Raw genomic sequence first — 217 nt, forward strand, 5'->3', positions numbered from 1 at the left:
CCACGGCTGTTTACGCAGAACGGCGCAGAGGTCGTGTTGATCATTTAGTATTCAGTGTTGCACAGTGCCTTTGGGTCAGCCTGATGAGGATAACACACTCATGCACGAGTCCACAGCGTCTATTCGGAGTTTACATAAACATTCGGACAACGGCCATTGCATTTGCATAATTAGACAAACATGTTAACCAGCTGTAACTAGTAATAAGGCAAGGGAA

At 45.6% G+C, this 217-nt stretch overlaps 1 protein-coding gene across 1 annotated transcript in view; it reads right to left on the reverse strand.

Moving 5' to 3' along the window:
• LOC119589262 (facilitated trehalose transporter Tret1-like) overlaps positions 1 to 217 on the reverse strand; it is a 7,873-nt gene that overhangs the window by 2,329 nt on the left and 5,327 nt on the right. The gene's annotated exons all lie outside the window — the stretch shown is intronic.

The sequence above is a fragment of the Penaeus monodon genome, chromosome 25, assembly GCF_015228065.2.
Source record: "Penaeus monodon isolate SGIC_2016 chromosome 25, NSTDA_Pmon_1, whole genome shotgun sequence".
NCBI lineage: Eukaryota > Metazoa > Arthropoda > Malacostraca > Decapoda > Penaeidae > Penaeus > Penaeus monodon.